Source organism: Anopheles gambiae, chromosome 3 (genome assembly GCF_943734735.2).
Source record: "Anopheles gambiae chromosome 3, idAnoGambNW_F1_1, whole genome shotgun sequence".
Classification (NCBI taxonomy): domain Eukaryota; kingdom Metazoa; phylum Arthropoda; class Insecta; order Diptera; family Culicidae; genus Anopheles; species Anopheles gambiae.
The window spans coordinates 37,705,204-37,727,394 of record NC_064602.1 but is presented as its reverse complement, the minus strand read 5'-3'; the positions used below and the strand labels follow the sequence as shown (position 1 = coordinate 37,727,394).

Genomic DNA, 22,191 nt, shown 5'->3' with positions numbered 1-22,191 from the left:
ATTAAATCATGTTGGCAAGTTGGTAGTTTTTTGGGGGAGCAAGTTTCTCCGGTTCTGATGCTTTTCGTGTTTTTTTTTTGTTTTTTGGTGCAGTGTCCGATCATCGTGATGATGTAAAATTATGATGATTAATGTGTAACTTTGCTGTTTGCTTAACGTTTAGAGGGGGTGAGTATTACTTTTGCGCGCCAGCAACTCTCTCTCTCGCTCGAGTCCTCGAGTGAGCTGAAGTAGCTCATCCTAATAATAGCTAACGTTGGATGGTAGGGAGAGGACAACAAGAGAGGAAAGGGGAAAACACTCTACGAATGGAAAACCATGCATCCTATTATTAATGCGCATTAAAAAATGGTAAAATAAAATGGGAAATTTTGGAAACGCTGAGTTGATGGAGGCGCACGGTACTTTATACACAGGACAGAGGTAAGCAATCGAAAGGAACAACGATGTAGGAAAAGATAAACATGTGATAACTAAATCTATTTTAAACATGATGCAAAATGTTTTCGGAAAGATGAAACAAAGGTATGTTTTTTTTAACAAAATTAAAAATATTCGCAATATTGACGATTAGTTTTAAATCGTAACGGTAGTTTTAAGGGTTTACTATACTTTGATTTTAACTGTATTAAGAGTATCTAAAGTATTCAGTTAACAATGACGCAGTTGAATGATATTTTTGATTAAATTGAAAGGATTATTTATAATTAGAATTAGAAGATTTAATATATTTTAGTGCACCTCTGCTTATTGGCTATGGCAAAGCGCCTGTTGGTATGCAATTTGTATTTATAGATTATTAAAAAAAAGATAATTAATTATTGCAAACTTTGAATCAATTTAATAGAATTAGAAAAAATCTCACATTTCGAGTTTCTTTTTCTAGTAATGAATTGAATTGAATTGAATTGAATTGAATTGAAACATGAATTGTTGCAAAGATTAATGTTCCTAACATCACTAAAGAGAATAATTGGAATTTAAAATTTAGGAATTTAAAATAAAATAAAATAAAAAAAAACTATAATATTCTCTGAGTATTGATTTTGTTTGCACCGCACCTTCCCGTTATGAACGTTTTGACTATTATTGTCTCTCTATTATAGAGATTTATACAAAATCTTCACAGAATATTCCGATGATTCCAAAAATAAACATTCCTCAAAAGCGGCTCAATATTTATGAATTCGATTACCATAGCATTAGCCTTGAGCCACTAGGAATAGGATTTGTTTTCAATCAAATGGCACCAAATCTAAAAGCAAAAACATACTTTCATTATCACTGGCGCGAAGAACATGTAACCGAACAAACCCCAAAAAACAACCAAAATCGCTTGCACTTTCATCGCACCGTATCGCAGGGGTATCATGTTTGGCACGCCGGTCCATTTGCTAGTTGCTGCCTCGTGTGTATGTGTGTGTTTGGATGAAAAACAGAAAGAAAAAGCTTCATTTCACCGCCACCGGAATGGAAATTCACCACACACGTCTCCCGAGCAAGCGACGACGCAAGCGAACACCGACTAGACATCCTTCGAAAATGTGTAAACGACACCATGGCCATACGTTGTTGCCCCATGTAACGACCGTTTGTAAACATCTCCACGCACCATTAATAACGGACCGTCGTTGTTGGAGGCGGGAAAGGGAACGTATGGGTTGGGCGGTAAAGTGGGCGCCTGGCAGGATTGTGCGAGCTAAAAAGCTGGCACGGATATCGGATTCTGTTAGCGAAAAGCGCAAAAGATAGAGTAGTAACGCGTCGGTATGGAGAAGCGTTGGCTGTTGGCAAGTGATAATGTTGTAACATGCCACACGCATGACACGGGGACGACACCGATGTTTGTTATGCGGACAAAAGGGGAAGGGGGTTGAGTGGGAAATGAAGCCGGAAAGGGGAAAGGTAGCGGCTGATTGCCAATTCACTCATTGTCGTCAGTAGGAGGACACGTGGGTATATGAACGAGGACGTTTCAAGCAAACACACGTGGTGTAGTAGAAAAGGGATTTTTCTCCAGAAAAACATAGTAATTTTCTTGAGTTAGGATTTATGCGAATAAAAATAGAATCCAACACGATTAGTAGAAGATTAAGCAAGAAATGATGCAGTTTTTGAAGCGTTTTGCGTTGGCCGACAGGTTCACAATCGGAGTAAGCGATCCGATCAATAACGCTACACAACATTGATAATCGAAAACTTGGGACAAGCAATCGAATCACCTATCCGACGTTAACCGTAACGTTAAAACAACAAACCACTCGATTTGATAGGCGCGCGTTAATCGCGCAAAAGTTGAACCAAAACCAACCTGTTCGCTAAGCCGCAAAACAAGTGGAACCATCTCATCTTCTCATCATATCGAGCTTGGTAGAAGCTCCCGAAGATGTTGTGTTATGTTGCTGTTTTGTGCTACTTTGTATCCCATTTAAGATAAGTAGATTAATTTCCTGACAATAAGTAGGAACAACCATAGCAACGAAACTCCTTCCAAAAGACAAACCGAAAAACAAATCGATCGATCCTTCAATTGATGGAACGTTCTATCCTCTCCTTCATGAAGGCCGAAATAGGCCGCATAATCGTATCATAGGAAAAATAATCACCTACAGAATAGGAGAATAGGTACCAGCAAACCCCCCAAAAAAGCGGAGAACCCAACATTCTCTCCATACAGTGATTTTTTTGCTACGAATTCTGTGCGGGCCATAAATTCCTACTTCAAAAAAAGAGTTCCACGGTGCCATCGACGGTGCTGTACAGACCACCGCATGGGCCGATTAATATCAAAAAGACTTTAATCTCGTAGCCGGCCGCCGGCGTGAAGGTATGTCTTGCAAATCAAACAAAAAAAAACGAAGAACAGAAAAACGATTCCTTTCCTTCGATTTGTACGATATTTTGTATTGCTGGCGCATCCTTGCTTCGTAACGATCGCTTCGGGACCGTGAAGAAGCCTTGCAAGCAGACGAGCAACACAAAATCAACCACAAGGAAACAAAAAAACGGCAGAAAAAAGAGCAAAAAGAAAGTAAGCGGAAAATATTAAACATCCAATCATGTTCTTCATCATTATCATCATCATCGTCGTCGGCAGCATCTTCGTCCTCCTCAGGCGGATCTGCTCGGGAAAGCGTTTGCCGGCGTCTTCACCGCGCGGCTTCATCTTGCAAGCGTTCGCTTTGCGGTTGAGTAGAAGGGCATCGGTAATGAATGATAAAAATGGTTCGTGTTTTTTTTCGCCCTCTCTCTTATTCGCATAAGCTAAAGCTAACAATCTTCTCTTTCAATCATGCATGCGTTTTGTTTGCGTTAGCCGAGTGACTGGGCACGGGCGTGCATGAGCGATATCCATCTTTTCGATCGCATCCTACTCCCCATCACCCTCCGAGCTGAAACGTCCAGGTGGAAAAATAATGGATAAAAGAATTGTTTTCCGTTTGTTTCCCTCGACGGCATACCAATTTTGTCTTCACGTGCACGTTTCATCAAAGCGAAAAAGCCAACTGCTTTTCGGGGTTCGCCGGCACGAACCAGGGCGCGCCAAGGCTGTGCAGCGCACTATGTAATACGTTTCCCGCCCCCCCGTAAAGTGAATGGCAAAAGCGTTCCACTTACGGAAACCAGTGAAAACATGCAATTTTCTGCCCGAGGCAATGTTTCGTGTACGTGTAGATAAAGTGCACTTGTAGTAACACACAAGCGATGGGAGAAGTTCCCGTTCTTGGCTGTAGTCTAGGTGCAGGTAGTGTACTAGCCGGGAGGAGGGAGCAAAGGCTTGCATCCTCGTGACGGTTGCATACACACACACACACACACAAACACACAGTTGCATGGAAATGATGGTATTGTGTAATGGAAATTATCGATTGCAATTTATAACCGAGTAGACATTTAATTTCAAACTTCGTGTACGTTTTTGGCTGGCAAAGGATAAGGGGGTTTGTTTGTTTGTCTGAGGGATCTGGTTGGATGTAACTAACATAGCTGTTTAGTGGATACGTTTGAACGAAAGAACGTTGAAGGCAGTTGCAGAATAAACTTATAAGATAAATAAATAACTTATAAGATAAACATTACACGCTTATATTTACAAAGCATATTCCATGCTCCTTTAATAATTATGCCGTATTAAATAGCTTAACCATCGGCTAAATATTATACATTCCAATAATTTATGATACTGCTTTGCACTAAGAAAACATTCTCTTATTAAATTGTTGGCCAACATTCCTTAAATGTGTTAGTAACAGGGTAATGATTCAGTGGCACAATTTACGCCTGAAGCTATGCAATCGTATGTCGTACAGAACATATGGCAAATTAACGATATTGCATACCTTCTCGTATGTTTGTGTAATACAGGCGGTCCCCGAGATACACGGTACCTCTTATACGCGGATTCGGAGATACAAGGTTTTCTAATTTTCACGAAAGTTAGTGAAATTTTAGCTGGAAATCACGAGATTCGACTTACGCGGAAATTCAAGATACGCGGTATTTTGCGGCCGTTTTCGGTCCCCATTAACCGTGTATCTCGGGAACCGCCTGTATTACTTATTTACAAGTGCAATTGTATGTTTTGATTCATTTAGTGTATGTAACAATTCAGTTGCATCCAACAACAAATATATTATTGTAATTTGCAGTATCAGCAACCCATTACACCAACTTTTTGTTTGTTTGTTTTGAGCTAGTCATGAAAATGGTTTGTTTTAACGGATAAAAATAACGAGTTATTCTGTCATTTATCCTATCTAGTTTAAAAGAAAATTATACGAACTAGATACTCTTGTCACACCCTTTCCAAATAATAACACTTTATTCCAATAATCAGTTCTGCTGCTTGTATTTGGGTGTAACGTTCTACAAGGACATGCTGGCCTTTTACAGGATTTCGAGACTTAATTCATTTCCACCCAGCCGGATAGTCAATCCTTGCCATGGAGGGACAGTCCATTTCAGGATTGAAACCATGACGGGCATGTTATTGAGTCGTTGGAATTGACAACTGTACAACGAGACCGCCAATGATCAGTTACTTGTAATATTAACTTGATATTTGTACTATTTTGCTCAGTACAATCTATTCCATTCGAGGATTACTCACTTGTATCTAGTTATCATTAATATGTACTCTTGCTAGCTACTAACATATATTTATTTTTACTTTAAATAATTAATTTTTATCGGTACAACGATCAATTGCTATTCACTAGTTGTTCGTGGATAAGTAACTAGTTACCTTTTATTACCAAAAAAATTGTTTTATGTAGACCATGAAAGAATTCGTAAATAAGTTTACAGTTCGGTGAACCTGGATTGATTTTTTTGGGTTATTTATAGAGGTACAGAGATAACTCAACATTGATGTCTTCGATATCCTTTTTTATGCTCGTAACATTGGTCGAAAGAATTGAGGTTTGAATACCGTAACTAGAGATTAAAAATGAAAAAATAATTTGTAAGACTTTAAGACATTTTAAGGCAAATGCAGCACTTCATTGATAAAGTTTCACTTAGAATGTGAGCATTTGTTACAATTTCCAAAAAGACTGTACAAAATTACAAATGAAGATAGGTAAATGAGCAAACAAGACAGAACTGAAACAACTGACAGACACAATTCCTCAGCCGCCGATTGTCTTAGGAGGGTTTATGAGAAAGAGATTTGATGAATAAAACTCACTTTATGCCCGTGCAACACAATCCTCTTTTCCAGCGATTCCAATTATTTGCTTACCTATCCAACCCTTTTTCTTCCTCCCCCAAACAGCACTATGGTCATGAGTCTAAAATTACCTTCTCGCAAAAAGCGACACAATTTCCTGCCCGGAAGCAATAAATGACAAATCGAACATGCCTTCCGAAAGAAAACCCTCCCCACCCGTCCCATCCGGCGGCTTTATCGCCGAAACGGACGACAACTGTGCTTTGGATACTATTTATAAATCAAAGTTTTGCAATATATCACCACCACCAGCACCATCAGTGTGCGATGGTGCAACTTTTGTCAGTTGACACCCATGGGTCCCCATGGTGGCGACATGGAGCACGAACAATGACGGTGTCTCCGTTCGCCGTTCATTGCATTGCAACATCTTCAGTCTTAAAACCGGGCACAAGAAAACGTCTTCACGTTTCTCAAACAGGACGCCAGAGACTCTCTCTCTCTCTCTCTCCCTTTCTCTTGCATCTCTCAACTTACCCCAGCAGCGGTGGGTTTTGATCGGATTGGAAATTGGTTCCGGGAAGGAAACCGAGCAAACGGCCAACCCTTTCCGATTGTTTTCTGCCCGTCGTTCTGCCCGTGGGGTGAGTGTTGGTGTTAAATTTGTCATAATTGAAAAAGTTGCTTGCGAGCTGCTGCTGCTACGATCCGATCCGAATGAATGGAACTTCGGTGGAAACGTAGACACACTGGCAGGCTCTCTCACATTACCCACCCAGACCGCTAGCACTGAGGGGGGAGGAGGAGAATTCCGCTTTCCAAGGCCTCTCGTGTGCGTGTGTGAGTGTATGCGATTGCGAATTCTTCTTCAAATATTTACAAACGTCTTGTGGTTTAATGCGCTACGGCTGAAGCACTTTATTGAATTAGTATAAGCTGTTTTGTGCAGGGCGGGAAGGATGGAGCTGCAATCGGGACACCATCGATCGAAACGGTCCCTCGGTATGTGAGAGAATGGAGAATTTGTTTCCTCCCTCACACACGCACACACACAAATGCCTTGAAGGTACACTAGAAGCTAGAAGTCTAGCAGCTGGTGGGAAATAGCAAGACAAAGATTTACGTAACTCGTTCGACTTTCGATGCCTCGATGGCCCCGATGCGTGCGTGTGGGAAGTGTGGGAAAAAGGCAGCAGCTCCACCGGGAATTCGGTAAGGAAACGTTCCGCATGCGTTGAGTGTTTTTCCACCACTGGCGCTATCTTGCGTGCGTGTTGGTGTCTCACGCGTGCAGCTGTGAGTGTTTTAGGCGTAAAGCCGGAATAGACGCGAGTATAGAAGCTCGTCCTCCGATTAAAGTGTGTAATCGTGTCTTGTTGGTCGCGTTGGTAGCCGGCAGGAGTACAGTGTGTACTCTCACCAGCGCCCGCCCCTCCCAACGACGCAAGTAATTGAGTTTCTCGGGGGAGTAGCGCCGGCAAGAGCCGCACAGTCATGGCAGATAAATCTCAACACACAGCAGATGAATTTAGCGGATCGAAACCGAGATAAATATCAACAACGCACGGTGAGCGTTCACCGTCTCCAGCTAACCACGCTACTTCTGCCCGTCCTGGGGAGGGAGGGTCGGTCGGGATATTCGTTTTCTAAATTAGTTAATATCAAATCATGCGGCTGTGTCACTTTGTGCCACACGCCTGAGCGTGCGACGAGCAAACCATTTTTGACATAATTTATGCATGCTGGTCGCATTTCCCCCTCGCCGTTTGCCTTTCATTTCCGGCTCGGGACCTTCTTCCCCCCGGGTTTGACTCATCAGAAAGCCCGTTCCCTTTTCCCCAGGCATTGCTAGGATGCTTGTCTTTGCGTCTCATCAGCCACAACATGGATAACAGCACCTTGTTATCGCAGACACGGCAGACCGCTTTAGATGGAGCTTCAATCAGGACCGGCGTGTGTGGGTGTGTGTGTCTAACTTCCCACCTAAACCGACACCTCTACTTCTCTGTCCCACTGCTTAGTCGCGAAAAAGGAAAACCATGAAGGGATCTTCCCGTCCTTCGTGCGGCGAGGCGAGCAATGCAGATATGACTTTCCGTTCCACCGTCCAAGATTGGATTGGAGGGATGCTTGCTACACCCATACGTACGTACACAGCCACCGTCATCGTCTGATGCGGCAGGGACATCGCAGGGACGTCCAAAAATTCCATCCGGATGATTCCCACCCTACTGACAAGTGACAGAAGCGGGAAGCGGCTTTGGTTTGCGTGGACTCTCCTCGAGCAAGTGTCACATTTCCCGCCCTGTAAAGGTGAGAACGGCGGATGGACGGGAGAATTTGAACCACACAAAACGATGCCAACCGACCGACATTTGGGAACGTTTCGTTTAATAAAGATTTGTGCGGTTAAACCTGGAGCATTAGGGCGGGAAATGTAAGCCTTCGGTCGTAACTATAACTTCATTTCGTTTCTCACTTCCTTATCACCACGGGTACCCGTAGCTGGCTGGCTGGCGGTGTCGGTGGCTCTCTATAAAAGTTTTATAAATTTCCTTTCTAGCCTCGAACGAACATCCTATTTCGGATTATTTTGGTCGCTCATCCCAGGAGATCCGGGTTCGAGGGAAGAGTCAACTTCCGTCTCGTGTTTTTTTGTTGTTTTCCTCCCCGTGTTATTTTCATTTAGTTGTGACCGGAAGGACCGTTTGGATGGAGGCCCTGGGTCTCCCTAAATTGACCCTGGGACAAGCGCGCCATGTCAAACAGCGCACCAATCCTGACAGCCATATTTTCGTCTCGCGCTTGTTCGTCTTTAACACGCCCAACCGGACGACCGGACTAGCAAATAGACTCCGAAAATGGACCGGTGGGGTTGGGGAAATAGGAAAATGATGACATAAACAAACTTTCGAGGAATTTATACATATAACGTTGTGTTTGCACAAGCCATAAGGCGAGAGAGAGAGAGCGGGAAAAAAGGCTAGACCGGCACGTTGTGGATACAAACCGAAGGACACTAATTTGGCCGTGACGTCCAGCAAACACCGACGACGACGGTGGTACGGCTTCGGAGCTACCGGAAGACATAACATGTTAACGATCGGGCTGTGGGGAAGGAGACGAGACGTGATAATGTTGGAGGAATCTTCTCTTTTTTTTGTTGGTGTTGCGATGTATCAGTAGTTTCGTTGGCTTTATGCGTCTGTTTGCCGGTCAAGCAGCAATTTCCTCCCCCACGTCCTGTCCAAAGGACCATTTTGTGCTAAACAAGTTTTATTAACCATTACGTTTTGCGCCGATCTGTCACATCCTGATCAATAACCATCAATGCTCTAAGACGTGTCTTACCGCTTGCTTTATCCTTTATCGGTGAACTTATGGCACAAACATGCATTTCCTAAAGGAAGCAGGCAAACAAAGACGATAATAGGAAACCAAAAAAAGACACACTAACCTTTTTCATCGCGAACAAATATTGAACTTTCTTAATCAACTCCAATACTGCCCACAAATAGTTGGTTCGAAGTTAAGAAAAACGAAAAAACAAATCCACTGGAATTAAAACACCCCCAACGACGTCCACCGATGGTCGCTTTATGCGCAACCATACCCCAATCGCCTCTTTTTTGTTCATTCTCTCTCGCTGCGCCAGTTTGACGCCAAACGAAACGCTATTTCTTTCTATTTCTAATCTAAATTTTATTGTGCCAAGATTAGGGCACGGAATCGAAATTTTTGCCCGAGACCAATTATGCTGACCGGAAAACAAGCAGCGGAGACTACCGAAAGCGAATCCCCAATGTAAGTGGGCAGGCGTATTAGGTCGAGTTTTTGGATGACTCCTTCTGCCATTGGAGACTGTTGCATGGCCAAACGATCAACCGAAAAACCACAACACGACAACACATCGTTTCGGTGTCTCCAAGCTTCTTGCTTGGAATTCAATAGAAGGTAAACTGGCCATTCGCCTCAGCATCATGTGGTTTGAGAGTTTGGGAAGGCGACATGGTGGCATTCTGCGTCCCCCTGTTGAACGAAATTCCAAATGAAAAACGAAACATTTACAACGTGCTCACCACAACGTGAGTTTTTTTTTGGGGGGCAGGAGAGGCCACTCGGTCGAAACGTACCCGGAACGCTGGGAGTGTGAGGTGGATACCTAAAGCCTCCAGCCTCTGAAGTTAAATGGGATTTACCAACCACACTCCCTGAATGCACAGCGAGGGCACTTTTACCGAAGGCAAGTGTCCTCATGAATATATGCTTAATAAACGTAACAAGCGAGTCGATTGTGGTTTACATCTCATGAATCAGAGCAAATGCTCCGGTGGAGAGTGGTTCCGGGCCCCAAACTTCTTATCGAGGACAACGAGCTTGAGCATGGCTGCCAATATGCGCTCTGCCACAGACCACTCGCACTGTCTCACACAAAAATCTCTTTCCCCTTGAGCAGGATAGGTTGGATTCGCCTTGCCATGCCCGAGTTCCAGGCCAACCAGAAAAAGTCCAGCAGCAGACTACCGAAATGTCCCCAGGTATGTGACAGGAAACCACGTGAGATATCCTCCCAACCCAACCTCCTATTACCCACCTTACCAAACCAGCATTGGAGCATTGTGATTTATTATGTGAAAGGTAAATTTAAGACACAAAATGAATTGATCCTTAAATTTAATCCCCCAATGTGTCTTCGCTACCCGTTTCGGCAAAGGTAGCGACGACTGATCTGAACGGGATTTGCTTCCGGAATTCGGTGTGGGGTGCTGTCGAGTCTACAACCACATCACGTGCGGTAACTTTTACCATAAGGGTTGTCATGGCTACGATGGGACACGTAGACCATTCCCCATTTGCCGGCACAATGTTAATCTACTTGCAGCCCGCCAGCACGCATTGCAAGTAGGCGAGTGCTGTGACCATTGTTTAAGTGTGACTTAACGAAGATGATGCGCAGCAATGAAACTAATTTCAGGTGATTTATTTGAAGTAAATTAAATGAAGAAAATGTTGGAAAACCAGTTTTGTAAGTGTTTTCAACGAAACATTCTTCATTTTCGCACAACGAATAGAAACAAAAAATGGCTCCCTAAACTCCAGGCACTTTTCAAAAGCGATACGATATCGCGTCTGCCCTTGTCTCTTGGTAGAAAGTGTCAATAGTGGAAATTAAACTTTAGTTAAAGAAAAAGCTACCGATTAGACAAATGACAGTTCGGTGAAAAATTACCTGCCCCATGGGACCTTGGACCTTCCCGTCTCGTACCGAGCTGATAGTGCACACTCCAATACCAGAAGCGATCGAAAATTGTTCCTCACTCTCTCTCTCTCTTCGTTCCCCGCTAAACGCTCAATCTCCTCCTGATTGCATGCAGTAGAATCGTGACAGCTAGTCGGATTGGAAAACGTGTCGTTTAATCGAACCCCAACCCACTTGGTACGCGATGCAGAACTTTGCGTGGTTAACCACAGACGATCACTGCACACGGGGCGTTGGAATGGCAAACCCGTACGGGAAAGGTGGGATAGCAGCACTCAGTACAAACTATTTCCACCATCACTGAATCCCATACGCCCTTAGGCCAGTGGTATTGGGCATTGGGAAGGGCACGTAGGTGTCCACGACCTTCACGAGCTTATTTTATTGAGGCAGGAGGCAGAAGGGACTTGTAGCGAGTGGTAAAACAAAACAATTATTGTGCAACTATTGGCTAATGAGTATGGCAAACTTGCTCTGTGTGCGTGTTTGGTAATGTGGCGGGCTCGGGACTAACACCGCAGGACGGTTTGTGCAAGTTGCAGGATGCATTTTCACACTACAAACAAGCGCTGGAAGCAACGCAGAGTGGAGTTGCGGATCCAATGCCAACCACTGCAAATACTATCGTCCACAAGTACGCAGTGCCAAACGGAAAACCATAACTATATCCGTTTGCTTCCGGGCATAAGTGACAGTTGGTTGTGTCTGTAACACGGGGTTCCGATTGGAAGCAGACAGTGTGTGTCCTGCGGGAGCGAAAACCGAATAGGAGACAATGGAACTAATTTCGCTTGATCGACACACGACTTTGCAGGTGGCTGATGCCGTGTTTTTACATGTAAGGTGGGAATCAGTTCAATATTTAAAGTTTATTCATAACACCAACAAGGGAAATGTTCGTTAGGAAACGATTAGTGGTTGTTGAACATGATTGTGAACACAAAGTGAAGAAACGCCAAACTATGTTGGGAATAGTTTTGAGAAAACAAAAGCTCAACTCGGCACGATTGTTTTTAGGCTACAAATCTAAAACGGGACCGAACAACTTTCGCCCAATATTTCAACCGCTGCATGAAGAGAACGTTCAACCGAAACCGAAACAACAAACCCCAAGCGCACCTCCCCAAATCATCTAGACACGCACCCATTGTTTGATTGATGTAAGACGGATGATTGATGTAAGAACGCACGAATTTGCAACGGCCGTGCGTGCGCTGGCATATGAATTGATAATTAGCATTAATGATTACTGTTTTGTGGTAATTTGCATTTATCGCTCATACGTAGCGGGCGGGAAACGCACGAATCGTGCCGATCGTACGAACCGGGATCCGGTACGAAGATGCTTGTAGTGAGCGTACCTAAGAGATAGACGGAGCTGCTGCTGCACGCCTGCGATGTGTTACATATCAAGCTTTGGTTGTGTGAAAATTGGAGGCTTTTAAATTACGGCTAGAAATACGGATCACGTTTTGCCACAACACATTTTGTTTGCTGTAATCGATAGTTTTACAAGCGAAGAAAACGTATTTGGAAAACAGAAAGCGAACCATCACTCTATGGCGGCTCAGTGTCGAGGTATGAATTTGCTTTCGTATGTATGCTTCCCGGTAGGAAAGAAATTATGCACGATTGGAGATGCACGAATGGCAGAAGAAAAGTATTCCGGGGCGGTTTCCCCCCCCCCCCCCCCCTTTCGTTATCGTTCAACCGTCACGCCCAACGGTCTTTGCTTCTGACGTACGGCACTGGCGGCAGACGCATCCTGCCCAGTCTGGGGCACTAATCAAACGATTTGCCGCCGATGACACGCATCGAGAACCTGATAAGACTGTCAATTTCGACGAGAATCCGAGATTCCGTCGGCGCTACGGAAGAACAAATACTGATTCTATCCACAAACACACACACACCATGATGTTGACACACACGTCGTGCACGATGATGAGAGTGGTAGGTGTTCTAACATAACAAACAGATCAGTTGTCGTCATGAGCTGCTGCTACCTCTTCCAGCTCTGAGGATTGGCAGCCCCTTGAATGCTCACAAACGAGGCTCGAGCGATAGAGTTGATTAACCCTGCACAGAGACTGCGGGATGCTGGTAGGGTTTTGGGTTTGGGCATTGTTTGCCTTCTCATATAAGCAAACCCATATAGCACACTGCCAGGAAAGCTGCCGAGAGAACTTTTGCCGCGGCACAAATTCCCGCAGTAACACAGCGCCCACGTCTCTGGAGCATTGGAGGTAAATCGAAAATTCTGAAGCATTCGCACCCGAGCTCATTATGATGCCTGCTGATATAGGCCTTTTGCCTTGCCCGCCACCGTACGAACAGCAAACTTCGATTAACTCCAAACTCCAAGTCTCCGAGGTATCCTGCCTACCGACGCGTTGGTCTTTACACTCTAGTGTCTTCCACCTGGGGAGTTGGGGTTATATCGGCTCTATTGTGTGCGCCCCGTCCCGCTGGGCAAAGTTGGCGGGCATGGAAGAGCACAATTTCCTTTAAATATATGGCCTTAAAAACATCTTAAATTGCTCGCCGTTAAAAGCGCTCGTCTTCCCAGCAGCGAACGCGCTAAGAGCAGTGCAAACAAACAAACACAATAACTGTTCGATAACGCTACTCCCCTGCTGCTCGGTTGCGAAAAACACACACACACACACACGGAAGCTGTAACGGTTCTAGGAGAAAACTGCTTCTCCCTGTTTGCCTATAATAACGTATATACGAGGGAAAGTATTGCTCAAGCATTGGAATGTTGTGAAAATAGCCAGATAGAAAAAAAAGACCTTCGCTCAGCAAAGGACTTTCGTTCTTTTTACCCTTCACGCTACACAAATAAACACTTCTCCTTACAATAGTGAAGGCAAATTGCCAGGCGCCAAGATTCTGCTGCTGATGCTGCTGCTGCCGACTCCTTTCGTCCCATTACGCGAAAGCAAAAAAAAAAAACGAAGGAAATGCACCATAATCATACCGAAGTTGGCCCGATAACTTTGTTCTATCCCGGATGGTTTTGAATAGTTGTCCCCCAGCTTCCCCAGCCGACTGGGACCGTTTGGCCGAGACAGAGGCCCATTAATCCGAGGTCGAGACGGAAGCATCTCCTATACGCGCAGTACAGTACTTTCGCATAAAAGGCCCCAAAAGGTGAATAGAAGAATCGAAACCTTTTGAAAGTGGCAGAATCAGGGGACAATTTTATTCGTGTGCTCCAAAATTATGCTGTCTTCTTAGATCTCGCAGGACACTGGGATAGGCACCACTGCCTTTTACCCCTTTTTTGTGGACATTGGGATCAAGAACACTTCGAACAACTGTACCTTTGTGTTGTTGTGTCAGCGGTATAAAGATGACTCGGAATAGGGAAGGGAGTCGAGAACTGGCACACAAGAGGTGAACAATAATAAACGAAAACTACTTAGCACTTTGTCCTCACGGCGTTCAGAAACGGCGGCTCTAGCGCACAAAGCTAGCCGATTATCATCCTCTCCCCAACTTCTCCGCGATTCTGTCCCCGAGATCAAACGATGCTTGACGATGGGCTGCAGGCATCAACCACTGTACGAATCGATTCGATGTCATATCCACGAAGATAGCTCTGAGCTGGAGTGAGTACGGAAGTGAGTTCCAAACGAAAACGTTTCCCACGGGGACACTGATTATAGGCACTGGCACTGGAACCAGAGAAGCTATCATCGACGGCTTTGTAGTAGGTGAAATGATCCCAGATAAAACTTATTTTCTTCACAACTGGTCTACTGTCGGATTGTTTTCAAACAAGGCTTCAGTGGAGAAGAAATGGAAAGAGCGCGTTTTGCTCATTTATTTTTCAACATCAGGAATGTCTCTCTCTCTCTCTTCTTTCTCAATCTACTTAAAAAGGATGTGTCAAACAGTACAAAATTAACCTGAGAAGAGGTATCGTTGCCTGGTCGTTCCCGTTTCTGCAATCAACATCTGAAGCGAGCAAAATGGGCTGCATCTGATCAGCAAAGGAAATGCAATCATCGTTTCTGCATCATCGCGTCAGGAACGGAATAGCATTCGAATAAGCACAAGAGGGAGCCGCCTCCTGCCATTCCCTCACCGATTGCCATCACACCCTCATGCTCATTTGCTTAGTTCCTGTTCACTGTGCAGTCACTTGCATTCACCAAGCAGCCAGATCAAAGGATCTTCGGCATGCTCATGCCCATGTTTGGTTCATCTTTTCCTTGAGCGCCATGAGCGGAAGCATTCGGTCAGAAAACGGAAACGCACTGTGCCGTTTATTACAATTTATCAATTTTCTTCCCTCCCTTATTCCGCCTCACCCGGCACCACCATCGGCTTGTGTTTTACCTGGGCTGAACGCACGCACACAGCTCGATGACAAATGAACCATCCTAACTCTATCTTCGGAACGTTAAACTCGTTGCAGCAAATTTATTGGACTGGCTTTGGGGGCTGCCGTTCGTTAAGGGAGCCATCGTTCGTCACCGGCTCGGACCCCTCGGAGAAAATTCCCGGAACGGAATCACTCGGAGGGCATTCTCGGGCTGGGCCGACTCGGGGCCACCGACCGTTGTCCATCAAAATCAATGACCGAGCGGGGCGAGAGGAATCCAGCGACGTGCGAACTTCGAGCGATACCCTGTCCCTAGCTGCCCCAGCTGCTCTCGCACTTTATTGATATGAACATCGAAAAGCACTCCTTCGGCTCATATTCATCATCATATCGAAAGCCGATGTTCGCATATTTATGCGTTTCTCGGGAGGTTTTCCAGGACGGTGTGTGGTGAGACTTGTGTACACGCAACACGCTCTGACGCAGTAGATCCCGGTATGGTTGTCGCTTTTGCTGAAGGACCCCTCAGTTTCGCTCTGCCGTTTTCCACTCCTTGCAATCGTGCGTGTGTGTCCTTTGATGTGCCCCAAATCATAAATAAACATGCACAAATGGGCTCGCCGACGCCGGACGCAGTAATAACCCGATGACTTGTTGGCGGCATCCAGCCGCCGTCTGGCTCTCTCGGCCGTCCTGATGCCGGCGCACGATAATCGGATAACTGATGACTGTCTCCCACTTCTGGGCAGGCCTGCCCGGAGCCTTCCGGAGTTGGGAATTGCCGCCAGCCCCGATAAGGACGGAATGCAGTTAACCATTTTCTCGCAAATGGTAATGCGATTGGGAAACAAACGTATGAAAGTAGTGTGGAGGTTATTGATTGAAACTTGAACAGTTGCTTTTTGAATAGTAGAAAGGAGTAAAAGTATAGAGTTCTGATATTTTTAATGTTTTGGCAATTTTAAAAAGAGCTATTCTTGGGGCATTTTAAAGTCCTGCTACTATTAACAACGTTGCCTAAGCCCTCTAGCCCTTTGTATGCTCAAGAAATGAATAAAAAAAATAATATTATTTCAATATTCTATTCTTTTTTGTCAAAGACATCTTTCAACCAATATCCTACACGTATGATCAACAGCTTGACGAGTGCTGGTTTACAAAAACGCAGTTTTTCTACCGCGGTTACGATTTTGTTACGTAATTCCTAGGCCAACAAGTCTTCCTAGGCCAGTCTTAAAGGCACGGAATTGAAGTACTGAAAGAATTGAACTTTTTGTGTTCAATATTTTGGTTTAGTTTTTGTTGTTCTTATTTGCCAAACTTTTGCATTTTATTAAATCATGTTTATTTTTTAAACATCATGTTCCACATGTCAGACACGACAGTCAGACAGCCATTGATACGGAAGGCCGGTGCGAATGGGAATCGATTCCATTTTGTATTTTAAGAGCCGGTGCCTCTGTTCAATAAACCTCTGCTTTTACTTATAAGGAAGTTTCTAATATAGTCAACCATATTTTAATGATTGATTGAAAAACATAATAGAAATGGCAAATGTCAGTATTGTTTAACTATTGTGTTGTGTATATCTTCAAACGCATCCCAGAGTGTATTGATAGAGTACGAAGGAAAAAAATCAATTCATCCAAAACCCTTATTCAAAAAGCAAACAAAAGTATCACGACCAATACTACTAAAAGAAAAATGTACAACATTGATCGCTACCGACACTTTATTCATTATGCATCTGGCGGTGGACATTCCGTTGCCCGCCGTATTCTACATTTCTATTGTGAGATCGAAAATCAATTTGCAAAATAAACACTGGCCTAATTGATAGTTTCGCGTCGGGTTGCGTCAACACCATCCGACGCCGCGTCCGCTCAATCGTATCGATACAGAAATCCGTAGTCACGAATTCGGGCACCCCTTCCGCCTCTCTTCAGGACGCACATTCACTGAAATGTTTGCTTGAGGTCATGGCAGTGCATGACCGACAAATGGTTCCAGTTTCAAACGACACACACAAAGCAAAACCGTTTTTATTCAAATGACACTGCCCTCACGAACCTAGGCCAGAGCACAAAGCAAAGTGGGAAAGCGGTGGCGGGGAGATGAAGGATTGTTTTAAAACGTCACACGTGCATGCCAATTTGAGAGTGATTAGAATTTGCAACTAAACACTAAACTATGGTTTTGCAAATCAATCGGAATGATGCAAAACGGGGCTGCAAACTTGGGGGTTCATTAGGTTTAATTAGAATCATCACCGGTGTGCACCGGTGCAGCTTCAACCCGAGCTTCGACCGAGTTGGGCTTAAATTAGTTGCCAATTTCTGATCCGCTCATCCACGATTATGTCACACACAAAATATGGTAACAGGAGCGCCCGCACGCGCACCATCCTCGTTCTTATTTACCGATAAAACATTCATAATTGCAAATGCTTATGGCCATTGTGTCAGAGGTGGAGATCGGATGCAGGCAAAGAATTATGAGACAGCCTTCAATGCAAACCGTGAATGGTGCGCACGGGATGCTTTCGGACAGCTGCTGTCCGCAGCTTAACGGTCCCGGCTGCTGCTGTACGCCATATCACACAAAGCATTAAACATTCATATTGTTGTCGCGAGGGGGTCGCGTTCATGCTCCCGTTTGACCGCGAGGACGCGCGCGCGTGATGCAGGTGCATTGATGCGAACGAAATATGGACAAACAAATCATTAATTCGCAAACGAGCGACAACGCTTCGGGGCGAGTCCCGACCATGTACACACCATGTTTCCCGGCAGTGAAATTGCATCGCGTATCCATTTCATGTGTGCAGGAATGGTGTGTGGGTGCATGGCTTTTTTTATGTTGCTTCCACACACACACACACACACACACTTGCACCCCTCACATCTTTTCAATCCACTCGCACCTCTGTCACGATCTTTTGGATGTCCGTTTTCACGCCAGTAGCACGCGCAGCAGATTTTAATTGTAGCTTGTGGGTTTTATTTTCGCATACGCCCTTTGGTGAACAGTTCAGGCCGAACCGTACCACATCAAACACAACTCATTGACATTGGGGATCTCGTTGCTGGCAGTGCGGCAGGGAGTGCGGTCGAAAAATTGATTAAATATGCACAAAATTAATAAATCATGAAAGCTTGCCCCCCGGGGTGTTTGGGTGAATGGGCGCAGCATTCAATTCGCAATATTTATTTGACCGAACAAGTGACAGTGGAGACAGGTTGGTTGAAAATTGATATTGCTTAATTTAACCGGTAACGGTTGAAGGGTTGTTTAATCTGGTTGTATTTTTTGCACACACATATGGTTTTGAGTGAATTGTACTCTTCTTACGTGCCTGGCTAAAACTTTCCACTCCACCGGCAACAGATACGCTGTGCAATCAAAACAGTCAATTTAGAAGATCACATTACCCAAGATAGCATGCGATAAACCTTCCCCCAAAAATCAGAAATCAATCACCAATCCCATTACGCTAGGGCTAAGCATTCTCAATAAATGACAAAAAAATGTACAGAAAAAATGGGAAAATCCCGGCCAATATTCTATGCAGCAATCACACGTGCAGTGCAATATGCAGATTGATCGACCCAAAGTGCATCATCAGCGTGCAACGGAGTGGATAGTGAAATCGTTTATCCCTAAAGGATAGATTGATTATACGGCTACCCATTCGGCTCACGCTATGTCCCGAGGCACCAATGCACTTACTTTAAAGTACGATCACAAACAAGGTAAATCTGCTCGTCGCTCGGTTTCGTTCGCACCGGTCGGCAGCCACTCGTTCTAACGCTTGCAGCAACCCGAACAAGAACACCAAAATACTTTGATTACATTTTTATTCAATTTATGCAAAACCAGCGGCACACCAACTGTCAAGCGCGCGCGCGCTCCACATCAAAGCCAAAGGACGTACCGAATTGCATAAACTATTCCTTTTTAGCAACACACCCGGAGCACCGTCTGCATCACCGACTAAACCGATTCACCGTGGCGAGATCCAAAAAAAAAAAGCACACGCTTGTGAGGGGCGACGACGCTGGCGGTGTGTGGCAGTTGCAAAAATTTGAATATCTCTTGCAATATGCTTCGAAAACCGTTCCGATCGGGCGCCGCAGTCTCTTCCTGTGCGGGTCCTTCTTATGGGCTGGCGCGCATCATGCTAAATCGTCTCTGAAAAGTGTCCCGAGCACATCAACGAGTTGATACAGCCATGGGAGTAACGGAAGCTGTGCAGGCAGCAGGCCACATCAGGTTTCAAACCGGAACCGTTTCCGGGCTGTGTGCCCGGGGAGTGTGGGCGATTCTGCTTTGTGAAAACAAACCTCCGAAAGCTTTTTCCACCAAAGCACGCGATTTTAGAGGACAATGCGATTGAGGTGGAAGGGAGAACGGGGGGAGATGTTTTGGTGTAGTCTGCTCAAAAGTGCCTCAGGCCAACCGAGCACCGATTGCACACACACAGACACACACACATACACGAGCTGTCACCAAAAAGCAAATCCTTGTTCCCCGGACCCGGTCACATCGGATGCTCGGGTTTTTTGGGAAGGCATCGTAGCGAAAGTAAAAGATCCTTCTGTATTTCCCCCCCCATTTCCACAGCCTCACAACGGGGTGAGGATGAGAGCCAAAATGTGCTTCGTTTTGTGAGTGTGTGTGTGTGTGTGTGTTGGGTTATTGTTTCGCTTGAAAGTTTTCCAGCCCGATTCGTTTGCGTTAAGGCTAGAGATACGATTGTGGAGTACGCTCCCGGGAGTGCCGAAGACGCCCCTAACCCCCTGCCCCCTTCCCAAATGCTGTTACTTGCCCGGGCGAAGCAAATGTACAAGTCCACCCCATTGCCCGATAGTACAAAAACATTGGACAACAAATTGAGCAGCAACCGTAGTGTGGCCGCGCGCTTGGGGAAGCTTTTCATCTGCAAAACAGCAGCCTACAGCAGCAAAGCTCGTTTGGTCTGCTTTGGTAGCCCAGGGAGGGAGGGGGGGAGGGGTCGAAATGTATTTCCACCGGATAACAGAAACAATTGTGTTCCTGCGTGTGTCTGTGGCGAGGGCTTTTGTGTGATTTGTTCCCTGGCCGGGCCGGGCCAGTGTACCGTTTCCGGTGCTGGTTTCGCTAACATTTTATCAACAATGTTTCATTCGAACGGCTTTTGATGTCTGGGCAGGGTACACTTGGCATGTACACTTAATGCTGGAACATGAATTATAAACGGTATAGAGACAGTGAGCTGTTCTAGATTGTTGCTCTTAACGCTCTATTCATTATGCATTATCAAACGGTACTGGTTGACCAACATAAACTAGCATTATTTAATCATTTCAAAAACATGGGGAGGAAAAAAGTTACGTGAGAAACCTAAACTCCTCCGTTATGTGTGTCATTTCGTGTGCTATTCTTGACGACTACGCTGCTCAAGGCGCTCGATATGCTCGACCATTTTCACATGTTTTATTGCCGTACGGGTCAGAATTTTTATGTGCACGTTAATTGCGGTGTCACAAGATCGTGAGGAATGGCTGCCGTGACGTGATGGTGCAAGCACTATCAAAAGAAAAACCAATTAAAGGAACGTACAAGATGAGCGACGATGCGGTTTCGCGAGATGCAACGGTAGAAAAAATCAAGCAATTCATGTGATTTTAAGCGAGATTGAGCGGTCACTCTTAATTAAAAACGATGTCAAAGTGATGCTCCAATTTCCACAGCGCACCTTTACGGCCAGTTGTTGTGAAAAACGAGTAAAAACATAAAACGTAAATGTTCTAAAGAAATAGAATAGAAATTTACTTATTCTAAAAATAAAATAAAAATATACTGCTTCACTTTTTGGTAAACAATCGTAAAGCAAACCCGTTCAAAAAATGTCCACTAAATGGGAAACATAAAAAAAGCACAACGAACAAACACGGCATTACAGCGATTTTTTGTTTCCGTACGAAGCGTGACATGAATTTCCGCAAGCGACTACAAACTTTGTTTTGCTACACACAACGAAGAATAAAACAACACTCAAACAGACCAACCTTATAGCCGGGCTTGCCCGCGAGCCAAACAGTGCCGGATGCAGTTCTAGGGCAGTTTGCGAGCACAGCATAAGCTATTGCTCACTTCACCACCAGCACCACCACCTGCAGGTTTGTCTTTCCGTCACAATGTTTCCACTTTTCCACGGAGCTTATGCGCCACTCCCCTTGCCTTCCACTTCGCCCGCCCCGCATATCTCTCCACCCCCCACCCCCCCCCCCCCCCCCCCCCAAAAGAATGAACTACATGCGGAAAATCTACCGCTTTTAAGACTGTCTTAATCTTGTTTAACCCTCAAAACCGCTTATCGCATCATCTTCTTTGCTGCTGCTGCTGGGACGATCGAAGTTTGCCCGCGCCCCAGTTGGCGTGAAGAGGCGCGCAGGGTAGTAGTCCACACCAACATGAGTGGGATGGAAAATCCAGTGAAAATTCACCGTACGCGAGCGTGGTAGATGAAACTTGAGCTAATTAGTAAGTATGTATATTTTCCGGATTGTGTGGCCGTAACTTTCCATTTCCCGATGTGTAAACCACCGTTTGGGTGTCTCGCTTGCTTCCAGGACACCTACCACCGTGCAGTCTTCCTTCCTTCCTCCCTGGGAAGAGGAGAGAGGGCTAAAGGCGAGTCTAGCGAAAGTAAGTCATCTAAAAATATGTGCATGTGATTAACGTTCGACAGCGAAATTTACGACACTAGCGCTCGTAAAACAGCGCTACGGAAACACATTGCAATCGGAAACGGCCACGGGAGCAAAGGGCGATGGGGCGATGAGTAAGAAATTTGCCGGAAAAGCATATTTTCGCGACAGAAAACAGAGCAACAGAGAGTGAGAGCGAGAGAGAACGGGCGCGCGTTTCGCCGGGCTTAGC

At 45.1% G+C, this 22,191-nt stretch overlaps 1 protein-coding gene across 2 annotated transcripts in view; it reads right to left on the bottom strand.

Moving 5' to 3' along the window:
• Positions 1-22,191, bottom strand: part of LOC3292023 (GATA zinc finger domain-containing protein 8) — a 116,168-nt gene that overhangs the window by 13,596 nt on the left and 80,381 nt on the right. The window lies entirely within an intron of this gene.